The sequence below is a fragment of the Lutra lutra genome, chromosome 4 (genome assembly GCF_902655055.1).
Source record: "Lutra lutra chromosome 4, mLutLut1.2, whole genome shotgun sequence".
In the NCBI taxonomy this organism is placed as follows: Eukaryota; Metazoa; Chordata; class Mammalia; order Carnivora; family Mustelidae; genus Lutra; species Lutra lutra.
This window is the reverse complement of record NC_062281.1, coordinates 116,038,656-116,052,951: the sequence shown is the minus strand read 5'-3', so window position 1 is coordinate 116,052,951 and position 14,296 is coordinate 116,038,656. Positions and strand designations below refer to the sequence as shown.

Below are 14,296 nucleotides of genomic sequence, written 5' to 3'. Positions count from 1 at the left end.
TCACATTTGGTAGAATTTTATTTATTTTTGGTGATGCTTATATCTTTATTATTATTATACTCTTAGCTAAAAGGTTACCCCAAATTTCATCAAGATTTTTTTTTCCTCAATTCACCTTTAAGGTATTCGATTACTGGGGTGACAGGGCAGTCCTTGAAGAAATGTTTATCTTTCTCTGAAAGGGACATTCAAACACCTTTAGAAAATTATGACAATAAAAGGTAAATTCCCACAGTCTTACATGCGTCTTCTAATTATTGACAATCAAAATATTAAATTCTTGGAAATGCATGAAAGTCCTTATAGGACTGCAGCTTACATTTGTTAGTTTTTTCTGTATGAGGATTTATTTCTTTCCTCCTCTCTCCCAGCTCCCAGCACCTTCTATGCAAACGCTTTCCCTAGGTCCCTTAGGAAAATTTAACAACCAAATATCTACCTAGTGAGAAAGGAATTTTTTAAGCTTCAATTGCTCTGTTAATAATTTGTATTTTTTTGTCTTGCAGTTTCCCTGTAAGCACCACAAAAATCAACTTTTTAAACACAGATTGATTCTGACAGTTTTTATTTTACTAGATTTCCAAGAATTGGTACAGAAATGCCTCTTAATTGAAATAGTTCTCCTTTTTGGCTTTTATTTTATTGTCCTTTACTTCTTGACATCTTGTACATTAAATCAGAGGCTGTTTTAGAGACGTGACATGACAGCTTTTTCAGAGCCCGACTCTGGATCCTGATAGATCTACTCTTCTCAAAGCAGGCAGGCTGCTCTCCACAGCCTGCGAGAAGCTTCCTGCGCGATGGGCGCGTCACCTGGAAACACAACCATAAACTGCAGTTTAATCACCAAGGACCGACTCGTGTCAATTCCCCACTGCCCTGCTTCCCATCTAAGAGGAATAAAGCCAAGAACTGTTTTTTTCCCCCTCTGCTATTTAATTTAACAGAATCTGGGCTCAACTTTAGTTGGAAATTATATTTCCTCTCAACCACAGTGGAAAGGCTACTCACGTAATTTGGTAGTGTGTTGTAAAGAAAAATCAAAGTGCCCTCATGGAATATTTTCCCCGATTGCATCTTCCTGTGATGAGAGAACACATAAAGTGAATGAGATGTGACACAGGCATGAACAGAGAACCCATTTGTTACACTGAAATTCTGAGAAAATGCTATTTTGTTACTGTGATGTTTTGGAGTTAGAAGAGGGTTATTTGGGGAAAAATGTGTATTTATATCAGAGTCAAGAGGAATAAAAATGAGACAGGATGCGAAATATGATAGCACAGGAAAGCACAGCTCCACAGACCAAACCGGTCCTCGTTCAAGGTAGCAGGCAAACATCTTATAGCGGGAACGCTAACAAGATGAGCATTCTGGATTTGTTTTTCAGTTCTACCTAACTCTTTGTAACTTTACAATGTAAGATTCAGAAATTGGAGCCAATTACCATAATATGTGGTGGTTTGGTGGGAGCATGTTCTACATCAGACAGTTAAAAGGTTTTATTGCTATTAGGAGCATGTTAATGCCCTTGATAATGTCTCTACTTGCTTTGTAATGTCTCTCGTTGAAGTATAGAATTCTTTTATCTTCTTATTACATTATGCAAAAACTTGAATTGAAAAGATATTTGCAGGAACATTTAAAGTAGTGCATCAATCAGCTTCAAAGAAGAGAAAATGTTCTCGGAATAGCTTATAAAAGGATAACTGTCAGTTTTATTTTGGATGAACAAAGGCGGCAACGTAAAAGCACTTTATTGTAAAAGCATACTGTGCAATTCAATAAATATGCCATATAAATATAAAAGAGAAGAAAGTTCATAATTATCTGATGACTTAAATGTAATTTAAGTAATACTTTTAAAATGCATCTAACAGTGAAATACTCTTTTTCGGTTGGGTTCCGAGTTCTAGCCTCTAAGCCCCCATTAGGTGATAACTTAAATCTCTCTCTATCTCTCTCTCTGATATTGTAAGGATTTGAATGGATTAGTCATGGTCCTGTTTTTAATATATCTCAGAATGATACAGAAAGGAGTATGTGTGTGGAAAGCATAGCAAAATTTTAACAACCACTTAATGGTGCAAGCTTTTCAAAATGATTTGTTCTTGTCTGCATGGTATTCAATTGTTTCGCATCCTGTCATTGCTCCTATAAGACAATTTTGAATTTGAATCTAACTGTATTGTCACTTGAAATAGCATTTCCAAGTGTTCTGTGTTTGTTAGGTAAATCTATTAGCATTGTAATTACCAGACTTTCTGAGTCAGGGGTGTTTGTTACTTTGTTACTTTCTACGGGAGGATACTTGCACCCTTCCTTATATCTAGAAATATATATATATATATATATATATATATATATATATATACACACACACACACACACACACATATATATATGTATATATGTGTACAAATGTATATGTATATGAAATATATATGTATATATATAAATGTGTATATACACACAGACACACAATTTTAGAAAGTTGACTTTTAACTGTAAATGCTAAATATATAACCTTATTTTCAAATGTGTTTCCCGGGCGGTAAACTTGAGCCTGAAAAATGCTGCAGAGATGACTCTTTGACAAGGTTAAAAACCTACAGTTTGAACTGTCTATTAAAGAAAGTATTCAGATCCAGCAAATGGAAAACATATGTAAATTTTCAGAATAGGGAAAAAACATCTCCAGAACTCAGTTTTTCTATAATTTATGTTTCTACACATATCTGTACACATTTAGGCACAGACAGCTCCCTGCACATAGAAGGCACTGGATAAATATTTGTTGATTAAGGTTAAAATATAAAAAGAAAAATATCCCAATCAGTAAAACTCTGTTTTCTATTTTGCCACCTGACAAAGAGATACTAATATCTTATTAAATAGAGGAATGGACATTTTTCCCAGACTCAGGCCTTTTTAAGATTCAAAAAAACTTCACTTGAAGTCAAGTAACCAGCCTAATTCATTCCCCCACACTGTTGTTGCTTATAAATTATACTGTTCGTAACATTCTAAGAAATAATCTTAATTTATTTTAAAACTGTAAATATCACACCTTGTAATAAAAAATCAATTCATAACTTTATTTGTAACATCATTTTGCTAGCAACTGATTTCTCTTCACTATTGTACATGACACCTAATTCATTAAAATAATGTCCTCATTTCAGTGGGTTTCATTCAGACTCTGTAGAAAACAGACCTCAGTCTGCTGGTACTCTCTGATGTACCCCATTTTCTCATTCCTCCTTTCTCTTGACCTGTTTGGGAACACTCTCATTTTGAAAGTACAAGGAAAATTATCTCATAAAAGAAATTTAATAACAACAGAACTTTTGAGATTTCAGAAACGTAGAATTCTTAAGTTATTGAACTATGGGAAAAGCCGTAATTTATAACCAGCAAGTTAGTATGTTGTACACATCTGTGTACTGTTTCAGAAAATAAAGGTTGTTACTATAGCAACTGCCACATAATATGGAACATACGTTATTTGTGAGATGCCAGGCTTCGTGTTAAAAAAAACAACAACTCCCTCCTCATGGCTGCTCACTGATGTTTCAAGGATTTCCACCTTTTCCTTTACTATTGTAAGGGATTCTCATTTTAATACTGTTATTTTAAATATTTTTCTTATTTTCAATTTCCTATGCTTTCGAGTTTGTTGGCTAAATTAGTAAGTTTACATAGAGTACTTCCAGATTTGGTGACCACTACTGAGACATTCTCTCCATCTTATTTTGATTTTTAAGAAATTCTAATTCATTTTTTAGATAGAGCAATAAGTGTGTAGTAAGGATACATATAGCTACTATGAATACACAGGTGATATGTCTATTAACAGTTTATTTGGCCCTTTCAGGGTTTCATAATTATGTATTGTACAACCATAGTGGTATTTGACCCCCTTTTTATAAAAGTAAAAATGTCACAAAGTATGTATCTACTTTATGGATATCATATTTCATCCGAAAATGTGTTTGTATGTCAATGTTGCATGTCATACTTAATTTCATTTCAAACAATTGTTCAGACAGCACTGGTCATTTTATGATGACAAAACTTAACTCCTCTGTGAAGGATAGATTTCCAGTCTTTCTTGGTAAATGGTGTGTCAAAGAACAAGAAAGTTGACCCAAAATTCAGAAATTTCAATTTTGGGAGAGATCCTTTTAGTTTTATATCCAGAATAATGAATCCATAAAAGAAACAAGGTAATAATGTAAGAAAGGAGCTCCTTTGATATGTCTGGTCAAGGCTTCAGGATGTCCAACTAGTTTGAAGTAGAAGTCTGAAAACAACTTGACACTTAGAACAATGGTTTTTTACTCTTATTGGGTCTGCTTTGTGGCAGAGATTTTTGATATGTAGATCTGTCTGATATGACTGACTTTCTTGTGCGTGGTGACTTCTTAGTCCAGATTTAATATATAATTATGATCATCGTATATGTATCTTGTCAGCTTGGAGGTCCTTGGGGGCAGTTTCTGAGTTCCCTGTGGCACCAGAGGGGATGCTGGGGACTAGCTCTCCTTAGAGACGACTACTTCTCTATCTTCAGAATGCTCTGGGTCATCAAAATACACCATATCAAGCCTAAAAGCAAAACACTTCTGGTGAAAATGGCAGAATGAATAATTCTTTTCCTTTTTTGGGGGAAAAAAACAAAACCAAAACCAAAAACTTGATAGTTTAATCAACAAACATTTATTAACCATTCACCAAGTGCCAGGCACCATTTGGGGGCTTTAAAGACGAGTAAGAGCGTCCTTGTCTCTGGGGGACCGACGAGCCTCATCAGGGACAGAGGTGTCCGCTAGGAGAGAAGCAGTTCAGCGAGGTCCATGCTGGGACCTTGTTCTTGTGGGCCTCAGCAGTCAATATCAGCGCCTCGACAGCAGAACAGTAACGCCAACATCTCTTGAACACTGACTTTTTGACAGATACCTCAGGTGCCTTTGTAATTTAATCCACACAATACCGGTGTGAGGATTTTACTGGCAAGAAACTGAGGCTGGGAGCGACATAGTCACTTGCCTGCCATGACCCAGCCGAGTGGGGAGTCTCAAGCCGGTTATACCTGAGACATTCCGTCTTGACTCCTTGTCCCCATCTGCGCCGCTAGCAACCTTATGGAAGGCACCTTCCTCTCTCACAGGGCTCAGCGGCGTCTGTCTAATCGCTGTCCCTGCTGCCACTTGGCCCCCGCAGTGCTCTCCACGAGGCTCCCAAAATGAAGAACGTGAAGCAGGTCATGGGTCTCCCTTGCCGGGACCCTTCCAGGGCTTTCTATCACCTGGGGGATAGAATCCAAGTTTGCAGTGTCTGTTGTTTGCTGCCTGCCAGCACCCCTTCAGCTCAGTTCCTGCTGCTTTCACTCAGCTTGTTCACCGGCCTTTAGACCAGAGGTCAGCCCGCTTTCTGTAAAGGGCCAGATAGAATTCTCACAGGTTTTTCAGGCCATAAAGTCCCTGTGGCATCTACCTGCTCAACTCTGCTATTATAGCTTGAAAGCTGCTACAGACGAACGGATGAGGGTGGCTGTGTTCTAATAAAACTTTATTTAATGAACAGGTAGCAGACCGGATTTGGCCCTCACACCATAGTTCGCTGACCATTATTTGGACTTACTGTCCTCCCTTTGTTCCTCTAATATGCCAAATCTTCCTACCTGAGGGTCCCACATTCTGTTCCCAGATCTTCCGTGGCTATTAGCCCTCACTGTGAATGAGAGACTTTAACTTGGCTGCCATATGTAAGTAGCTCTCTCTACCCCATCTGGACACCATATCATCTACATTATTGCCTTCTCAGCTCCTAAACAGACAAGACCCCATTGATTTGTTTTCTTGTTTCTTGTCTGTGCCCCCTTTCTAAGGTAGCTCTATGGCAGGAGGAATCATATTTGCCTTGTTCACTGTGGTATTTCCACTGACTAGAGCAGAGCTTGAGGCAGAGGATAGATGCCTAGTAAATACTTTTAGTGGAAGTACAAACCTGTCTGAAACCAAAGCTTGTGCTTTTAATGATGTCTCAGTATTCCCTTTCTGTAAACATAAAGTCACACCAATGATAATCTGAGGAATTGAGCACATCAGACCCGTAGAGGACCTCTGTGTCCTGGCAAAACCCCACCTCCCAAGTATTTCTGGTGGACCCAAGGAATATTTCCCATGGGCATGTGGGTAAGTCCAGCGTCTCACCTTGTGGTGTCTGCTGAGTTCTGACCCTTCCTATGTGGCCATCACTGCCTTTGGTGACATAGTTGCCTTGTCTCCTGGGTGGCTTCACTTCAACCAGGCTCCTGCTGTCACTCACATTGCTCTGCACTCACTGGCCATCTTGGATGTCTTGTGACCTCACCTCTGGGTACCACAAAGCCCACATGGTGATGGCCACGGCTCCCGATGGTCACTGCTGCTGTCTCTGCTGAGACTCCATCTCTCTGAGCACCACTGTCCCTGTCAAGCCTGGGAGACTTCTGTTTCCAGTCCCACTAGATGCCACCACTTCAAAGTGCCGTGCTGCTTCTGGTCAATGGTAGAGATGGGAAGAACACCTAGTTTTTGTTTTCTCTCAACTTAGTGGTTCCAAGTTAGTGCTGCATGTGCCCTAAGTCCTTATAGCATTTTCAGTTTTTTACTTAACTGTCATCTCTCTTCCTAGGTATAATAGCTGGTGCTTATTATATGATGCTTATTGTGTGACAGGCGCTGCTGGGGGCTTCGTGTTCATTAACTTGTATAATTCTCATGACAGAACCATGAGGCAGGAATGCTATTATTACCATCTCCACTGAAGCTAGAGAGGTTAACTGACTCACTCAAGGCAACTCGTATGTAACAGAATTGAAATTTGAATGCAGGCACTGAGCTTTAAAATTCACACTCTCAATGCCAGTTGATATGACCTAGACATGTATCCATGGGGGTGGAGTGGGGACAGGTGCAGGAGGCCAGTCCCACACTGTCCTCTGATCCTCCCTCCCCTGTCATCCCGGGGTTGTTACCTACTCAATGACCCCTCTCAGTGCCCCTTGTGCATAATTCCTGGGTGCACACCATTGAATTTTATACCTCTGCAGGTAGATCTGACCATAGGCTTGAGGGAGAACTGCTTTCCCCACACCCTTGGTCAAATAAGATGCTAAAAGTAGATGCTTGAAATGTGTCTGTAACACAAAGGAAGAATCATGAACTCTTCAGGGAAGGAAGGGAAATTTGAACTAGACTCTGAAAGATGAATATTGTTTTGCCATTCAGAGACTTTGGATAAAAGGGCACAACTAGATCAAGCACAGACTACAAGATCTATAAGGGGTCAGCCTATGACATGTGAGAGGTAAGGTGGGGAAAGGAGAGTGGGGTGGATCTGGAAGGGTCCTTGATGCGTGCTAGGAACCTAGGACATTATTTGGTAGGCAAGAGTGGGGATGGAAAGACAAGAGAGATGACAACAGCTTTGACCCCTGAGTGCAGGAGAAAAGAGCTCTCTAATGTTCTATCAAGCGGAAGGTTTCAACTTACAGTTTAAAGTCTACTTGATGTCAGCTTGGTCTGTGGACTAACTTTTGAAGTATTGGTTGGCACAAGGCTGTATCTGCATGGTTCTAATGTGAGCTAAATACTTGCAACGCCTTTTTTCAGAATCAGTTCCCTTTTGCTCATTCCTTGTGATAAAGTTTCCTTTCATTTTATGCCTGCTCCCACTCCTGCCTCGGCATGAGTCGAGGTGATTCCCGAGTATTCTATCCTTTTTATTTTTTCTAAAGATTTTATTTATTTGACAGAGAGTTTGAAAGAGAGCATAAGTGGGGAGGAGAGGCAGAGGAGCAGCAGACTCCCCGCTGAGCATGGATCCTGATGTGGGACTCTATCCTAGGACCCTGGGGTCATGACCTGAGCTGGAGGCAGAGGCTTAACTGACTGAGCCACCCAGGTGCCCTGAGTAGTATTCTATTCTACTAGAATGACCTCAAGAAGTTCTAGGACTACTGCAACAGAGGACCTCAACCATGGGGATGATGTCACACTTGATTGCCTTGAATGGCTTCATCCAGGTTAACGAATCTTCTGGGGACCTAAGTGGAATCTCTCAGCCACCTTCCTGCTGTGAAGGTTATGAAAGCACCAATTCTTAGTCTGAGAAGCTGTCTGCCTGGCACGGTCATCTCTAACGACTTTGGAGGCTCTTCAGTTTTCATGGACACCTAATTAGGCAGTTATTTACATTTCATTTTACTTACTCTCGTGACTCCCTTCTAACCAGCACACTAATGAAGTTCTTCTGTGACATCACAATGCTCCAACTGATGAAGTATGTCTTCCCTTTGGGAATCAAACGCCTATTCGAAATTAATGAGTCTCTTAGACCCAAACTACTTGTGAATTTTGTCAGCTCTGTCTGTGAGAACTATTTAGACTTGCCTGACTCTTGTCAGAACAGAGATCTTAGTTCTTTGGCAAATTTACATAAAATTGTAAGGAGAGTAACCCAATCAATGTGATCTATGTGTCTCTTCCGCCCCACAAGGAGCAGGGGGTATGGGGAGTAGGAAAAGATTTCCAAGGTCACAGAGGACCAGAATAGAGCTTAATGAGCCTTTTGAGGAATCAAAAAAGAAATGATCAGCCTGAAGAAACATTTACCATCCTTATAGTTGTTCTATAGTTGTTCCCAGGGTCAATCTAGGAACATGAATTTTTCTATTCCCATGATTTTCCAAGTTTTAAAAACAAGGGGATCCTTTTATTTAAAAAATGGATTCTTTAGTGATTCCCATACATAGAAAACAGGGAACAATGGAGTTGCAGTGGTCGGAGAGGATGGTGGAGTCCCGAGAGCTTGTCCCATAATGCCTTTTTCCTTACCTTACAGCTCCTCCCCCCTGCCTCTAGCTACTACAGGGCTCTGAAGAATTTGACATGAATACCCCTGCTCTATCCCATCCATTCATTCTAACAGTTGCTCTAGGAGGTATAGCTTACATGGGAAAGGGTTTTAAGAAATATTCTAAGAATGTTCTGTTTTCTCTTCATAGTGAATTACTCTAGAATTCCCTTGATTACCATTTGAAATGGCATGACTTCTTCAAAATACTACAAAGTACATCAAAATGCCATGGTTCTCAGAAGCATCCCTCCTATAGGTCTTTGTCTTCTTCCAGTCTATTCATTATTCTTATATTACCTTTATTATTCTTCCCACCAAGAGGGGGAAAGAGTGCCTTTGCTCCAGCACTAATTATTGCTCTATTTTCAATCTTGAGGGTGGGAGAGGCCCTGAATCATACAGAATATATATTCTAGAACCATGTATAAGTAAAAACCAACTTAAGGCTACTCTTAGACTAATCCAGCCTTTTTTTTTTTTAATATTTTATTTATTTATTTGACAGACAGAGATTACAAGTAGACAGAGAGGCAGGAAGAGAGAGGAAGGGAAGCAGGGTCCCTACTGAGCAGAGAGCCTGATGCAGGGCTTGATCCCAGGACCCTGGGATCATGACCTGAGCCAAAGGCAGAGGTTTTAACCCATTGAGCCACCCAGGCACCCCTAATCCAGCCTTTCTAGAGAACTGGAAATATGAAGCTTTAAAATTATCTACATTTCAAACTCAGAAGAAAAGACAAAAAATTTATGTAAAGACAGTAAATAATGATATAATAGATTTCTATGTTGCTGTAGTTAGTTCAGTCGGTGAGAGACAGGAGAAGTGGGGTGTGTGGGTGGCACAGTTGGTTGAACCCCGACTCTTGGCTTTGGCCCAGGGTCCTGATATCAGGCTTGTGAAATCGAGCCCTTTGTTGGGTTTCCTGTTCAGTGTGGAGTCTGCTTGGATTCTCTCCCCCTCCCCTTCTGCCCCTCCCTACCACCTCTCAAATAAATAAGTAAATCTTAAAAAAAAAAAAAGTCAGGAGGAGAGAAGAAGGGAAGTGGGGGAAGGGAGGGAGGGAGGGAGAGGAAGGACAGCTTATGGAGTGCATGGAGCGTGGGGAGAGGAGGATGGCTGGCCTGTTCAGGCACCTTCATTCGCTTCCACCTCTGGGGGACTCCATCCAGGGTCTCCTTCATGGGTAGCCCTTACCTGATGGTCAGCCTCACCCCAGTCCTGCCCTGATGTGACCTTCTGAGCTACTAGAAACAACATGTACCATGTCTACCACTTGTCAAGGTTCTTCTTTATCCCTGCCTCTCCTGGCTGCTTGTGAGGTACCTTCTGGAAGAATTCCCTTATGTTCCTGAGAACGCCTGCTCCGAGTCTACTCTCTGCATATCAAGGAAAAATCACTGTGCTGTGGTGCTTTTCCTCTTTTTGAGAAATGTTTTCCATGCATCCAGGAGAGAAGTAAAAAGTAAACTAGTTTTTTTCTTTCTTCAGGTTTTAATTTTCTTTAAAAATTGTGTGAAAAATGCCTTTCTTTTTTAAAATTAAGAACTCATCCCTGATAGAGAAATGATTTCTCTTTGATGACTTTGCTATGCCTGCATACCATCTGTGATATGTTTCTCCACATTTTTCTTTAAAGCAAGTTAAAAGGTAATAATTCTAAGTAATAAAATTGGTGAAATCAAGCATTTGATGTGATATTATATTTTAAAAAATAAATAGATAACAATGTAAATATTTGGATGGGAGGCAACTAAAATGATTCCCCTAGTGGTAAATGTTCTACAATTTGGGAAATACCATTCATTCTAGTAAATGGTCTGCTTCTGGCTTATTATGACTTTGAATATAAACTTAGGGTCTGGTACAATATTCTACAATGCACCAAGAAGAAAAGAAATGGTAAAGCTGGTGGACCTGGAAGTTGCCAGAAGCCGATAGGTCCCAGTATAAAATTCATTAAAATACTGGAATTTTTTCAGTATAAGTAAAATGAATGTGTATCCAACATAAATAAAATATCTACACATACATAATTTTTTAATTCATACCTCAGTTTTGAGTGATAAAGTTATTCTAGGTCTATGGTATAGAAGATGACTGTGCACAAGAACATCATTTCGGTAATTTTCTTGTTACTTTCAGCTGGTAACTCCACACAGCAGCTCATTGTCCTGAAGGTGGTGTGATGGTTCACTCATTGTCCCATAAATAGACAGGGTTTCTATGATTAAAAAAAAAATCATGCTACTTAATAATACTCTCAATCAACGGAGCACCTTTGTAGTTTCTCAGGAAAAAGATACAATAAGGTTATATTATTCCTTTATGTTTTTCTGTTTGCCATAGAATTTCCTTTTCAGATTCCAGGGCAAATAGAACAAAGGATCGGTTTTTATGATTTTTTTTTCCCCTAAGAGTATGTTCTGGTGTCTTATTATTTGGAGATTGCTGTGAAAACTAGGATCAAAAACATAGATAGGCATAGTTAATTGTGTAATTCATAATAATAGCAAATTTTTCCTGTTCATAGGTCTTTTTGGATGCATTTTTTTCCTTCTGAGAAAGACTGAATGGAATAATTTTCTCCTTTTTCTCTCTTTTTCAAAACTATTGATGCGACACAATGCATGTTACATAATAATCACAGTTACCATGACTTTGGGGAAGCAGGGTTTCAAGTACACATGCTGTACAAAGGATTTTATGAAAATTTGGATTCTCATGTTTGAAGAGAATAAAAGGATTCCTTTGCTTCTTAGAAAGAAACCCTGAAAACAAACGAACAAACCGACTCAGGGCACGGACACCTAGCCGAGCCCACATCTGGGAAGAATGACGTGCCTTCAGCATGAAGTAGCTACAAGAAAAAGACATGTAATTAAGGAGGGGAAAAAAATCAGAAACTGGAGCCATTAAAGAGACTGTGATATGAGGAACACATTGTACAGGAGATGTGACCACAGATCTCAGATCTGAGAGCTGAAAGGAAATGAAACTAGTTAAAATTCCACTGCTCGTTCACTCCACAAGAGAAAGAACCTTCCTGTTCAATGCCACTTGCCACTTCAGTTTTAGAAACAATTAAAAGATGCAAATATTTGTGAATTGCGGCGTATGCCGTAATCCCGTTTTGAAAACCAACAGTGCCTTGTACCTGGGGTCCTCACTGCTGGTTATGTTGGGATTCAGGGGTTAAAGCAAACCCTTCAGAATGAGTTCACTCCTGCTACTCAGACAAAGGGACGCAACTCTGAGTCTGCGTTCTGTTTGCCTGCAAGCTGTTGCCTATGCCAAATGAGCATTTTAAAAACCATTCAAATTAAGTTGAAAATTTGTAATTATATTTTCCCTTTTAATTGTAACTTATGCAAATGCTATATTCCAGCTGTACAAATAATTTTCGCTTCAGACTACAACATCCACATTAAATCTAGCATGTAACACCCTGATAGAAGATTCTTCCCAAGCTGTAGTTGCAGATTTAGAAGGCTGGAGTCGGCGCTGTTAGTTATGGCTTTCGTTGCTGTTACCCCGCAGTTAAGTATAGATTGCAAAGTGGCAATAGAAAAGAGAGACACCTTTGCTATAATTTGCTGGAGACAATTTATGAAGAGAGTACCGAGAAAGAGAATAGGAAGGCAAACAAACAGAAAGGCACGAGGTCTAAGAAACCTGGCTATTTGAGAAAGTGGATATTGTATCCTTGCTGTAATTGATGAAGCTGGCTTGCAGTGCATTAGTTACAGGAAGAGGTTGCCTGTGATTCATTTGTTAATTGTCACGCATTTTAAACCACTTCGTGCAAACAGAAATTGAGTATTTTCCATTTTCAATGGAAATTTCACTTGGGGAAATCATGTACGAAACCATTAAAATTTTTAACCAAGGGTGAAAGAAGCATGGATTGTTTTACACACACACACACACACACACACACACACACACACTGACACAGGGGATCACGCAAACGTGAGAAATGAAAAAGAAAAATCCCCTCCCGCCCAAATGCAGCATACTGTTCTCATTACCAAAGTGCTTTCTATACGTTAATTTGGGAAGGTTTTCATACGTTTGGTAGGCAAACACGCGGAACCCTGATGCGGAACCAGTTGATCTGTTTTTTGTGTTTAACTGTTCTGGAAGCGATGGAAGAGACGGAAGAATAAAGTTTACTTCACATCCTCAAGTAATTCACAACCTTGTTGAGAAACAAGGCAAACCTATGGAATGAGATGGACTATAGTAAATAATACTATGTGTTTATAGAACTAGCAGAGAGATCAACACTTCATCTCTCAGGGGGGCAAACAGCTCCATGTGGCTTAGTGATTTGTTCAAGGTCACACCTAATAGTGGTGAAAACATTTTTCAAACTTAGGAGGTCTAACTTCTTGTTCTTTGTCTTTTTCCATCATGAAAGCATCTGTTAATTGAAAGCTGTGCAACTAAAGAATCTATTTGCTAAGCATGGGTCCTTCCTATATTTGCCCATGAAATGAACTTCGACTCAGTTGGAAATTGTATAGGTTTTAAAATACTTTCATAGGTCCTAGATAGAGATTGGAAGGTTTTGTTGATCTCTAATTAGCTCTGATTGTTAAGATTGATTTTTAAACTGGGAAAATCCAAGATAAAGATCCCATAGCCCTGAAAAGTATGCTGTAAATCCATACGCTTTAGGTCAAAGAGCAAGTGATTAAAAGTCCGGATTGATTCTTGCATAAAGGGGCACTGCGAGGAAATGTTAAAAACGAATGTGCATGGACAAAAACCCTGGTGGTGTGTGTCACTAGCTGGGAATGCTCATTAGACCTCATTTACTACTGCTCTTGGCACAGTCTGTTACATAGACAGCTATGACAATGACTATACTTTATAATGCAGAGCCTGGGCACTGATGTCTACGAAAAGGACTGATGATGGTAGGATTGGTGTGTTGGTCTACGTGCAGTGATTTTCTGCGGGTAAGTATGGGTGTGCTTAGTTCTTTATACACCAATTGATTCATTCAGCAGTTAACGTATGTACTGACTCATTCATCATGCATCTAGGGGGGGCCTTTACCATGGTTCAGGCAAAAATTACATTTACCACTGGGAATACAGATTGGCAAAGTAAAAACGAAATAACTTATTTAATGGATATCCACTACAGGGCAGTTGCTGTCTGATGGAACCAGAAATTCTTAACTTCTGCTCTCGGCTCCCATCCAGAAAGCCAGCTGTGCTGCCTATATCCAAAGCCAGGTTAGTTTCCCCAGATCTCTCAGCAGATCTCATCTAGCCAAACTGAGTGTCAGCCATAGATGTTGATTCTTCCTCCTGTGTATCTTCCCAGAAGGTCAGTTTGTAAGCCTATTCCACTGGAGGGTTCCAGCATCTTCTGTAC

At 39.8% G+C, this 14,296-nt stretch overlaps 1 long non-coding RNA gene across 1 annotated transcript; it reads right to left on the bottom strand.

Moving 5' to 3' along the window:
- Window positions 1-562: 562 nt before the first annotated feature.
- LOC125098268 (uncharacterized) lies at window positions 563-11,123 on the bottom strand. The gene is made up of 3 exons (XR_007126780.1): window positions 10,957-11,123; window positions 1,012-1,081; window positions 563-813 (listed from the first exon to the last, which is right to left on the bottom strand). It is a non-coding gene; the product is annotated as an uncharacterized LOC125098268 (long non-coding RNA).
- Window positions 11,124-14,296: the final 3,173 nt, after the last annotated feature.